At 41.9% G+C, this 1,896-nt stretch overlaps 1 non-coding gene across 1 annotated transcript; it reads right to left on the bottom strand.

The window, feature by feature from the left end:
• Positions 1-439: 439 nt before the first annotated feature.
• On the bottom strand, positions 440-547 carry LOC130978245 (small nucleolar RNA R71). The gene has a single exon (XR_009085899.1). It is a non-coding gene; the product is annotated as a small nucleolar RNA R71 (small nucleolar RNA).
• Positions 548-1,896: the final 1,349 nt, after the last annotated feature.

Here is a 1,896-nt window from a genome sequence, read left to right as displayed (position 1 = left end):
GGATCTAACAGAAATCTTCAAAGAAGAAGAACCCATGGCAGCCGAAAATAACAACAATGCCAACAATGCAAGGAAGGTGCTGTGTGACTTTACTACACCTAATCCCGACTTCTATGGGAGAAGCATCTCTATCCCTACCATTGGAGCAAACAACTTTGAGCTTAAGCCTCAATTAGTTTCTCTAATGCAACAGAATTGCAAGTTCCATGGACTTCCATTGGAAGATCCTCATCAGTTTTTAGCTGAGTTCTTGCAAATCTGTGACACTGTCAAGACTAATGGGGTTGACCCTGAGGTCTACAGACTTATGCTATTCTCTTTTGCTGTAAAAGACAGAGCTAGGATATGGTTAGACTCACAACCTAAAGAAAGCCTGAACTCTTGGGAAAAGCTAGTCAATGCCTTCTTGGCAAAGTTCTTTCCACCTCAAAAATTGAGTAAGCTTAGAGTGGAAGTCCAAACCTTCAGACAGAAGGAAGGTGAATCCCTCTATGAAGCTTGGGAAAGATACAAATAATTGATCAGAAAGTGTCCCTCTGACATGCTTTCTGAATGGAGCATCATAGGTATTTTCTATGATGGTCTGTCTGAACTGTCCAAGATGTCATTGGATAGTTCTGCTGGAGGATCTCTTCATCTGAAGAAGACGCCTGTAGAAGCTCAAGAACTAATTGAAATAGTTGCAAATAACCAATTCATGTACACTTCTGAAAGGAACCCTGTGAATAATGGGACAAATCAGAAGAAAAGAGTTCTTGAGATTGATACTCTGAATGCCATATTGGCTCAGAACAAAATATTGACTCAGCAAGTCAATTTGATTTCTCAAAGTCTGTCTGGAATGAAAAATGCACCAGGCAGTACTAAGGATGCTTCATCTGAAGAAGAAGCTTATGATCCTGAGAACCCTTCAATGGAAGAGGTGAATTACATGGGAGAACCCTATGGAAACACCTATAATTCTTCATGGAGAAATCATCCAAATCTCTCATGGAAGGATCAACAGAGACCTCAACAAGGTTTCAACAGCAATAATGATGGAAGAAACAGGTTTAGCAATGGCAAGCCTTTTCCATCATCTTCTCAGCAACAGACAGAGAATTCTAAGCAGAGCCACTCTGACTTAGCAACCATGGTCTCTGATCTAATCAAAACCACTCAAAGTTTCATGACTGAAACAAGATCCTCCATTAGAAACTTGGAGGCACAAGTGGGACAGCTGAGCAAGAAAATTACTGAACTCCCTCATAGTACTCTTCCAAGCAATACAGAAGAGAATCCAAAAGGAGAATTCAAGGCCATTAACATGACCTACATGGCCGAACTGGGAGAGGAGGAAGAGGCAGTGAACACCACTGAGGAAGACCTCAATGGACGTCCACTGGCCTCCAATGAGTTTCCCAATGAGGAACCATGGGAATCTGAGACTCACACTGAGACCATAGAGATTTCATTGGATTTACTTCTGCCATTCATGAGCTCTGATGAGTATTCTTCCTCTGAAGAGGATGAGTATGTCACTGAAGAGCAAGTTGCTAAATATCTTGGAGCAATCATGAAGCTAAATGACAGGTTATTTGGTAATGAGACTTGGGAGGATGAACCTCCTTTGCTCACCAAAGAACTGGATGGCTTGTTTAGGCAGAAATTACCTCAAAAGAGACAAGATCCTGGAAAGTTCTCAATACCTTGCGCCATAGGCACCATGACCTTCAAGAAGGCTCTGTGTGACCTAAGGTCAAGCATAAACCTCATGCCTCTCTCTGTAATGGAGAAGCTAGGGATCTTTGAGGTACAAGCTGCAAGAATCTCACTAGAGATGGCAGACAATTCAAGAAAACAAGCTTATGGACTTGTAGAGGATGTTCTGGTAAGGATTGAAGACCATTACATCCC

The sequence above is a fragment of the Arachis stenosperma genome, chromosome 4, assembly GCF_014773155.1.
Source record: "Arachis stenosperma cultivar V10309 chromosome 4, arast.V10309.gnm1.PFL2, whole genome shotgun sequence".
In the NCBI taxonomy this organism is placed as follows: domain Eukaryota; kingdom Viridiplantae; phylum Streptophyta; class Magnoliopsida; order Fabales; family Fabaceae; genus Arachis; species Arachis stenosperma.
Note: the sequence above shows the minus strand (reverse complement) of the source record. Positions and strands in the feature narration are given on the sequence as shown.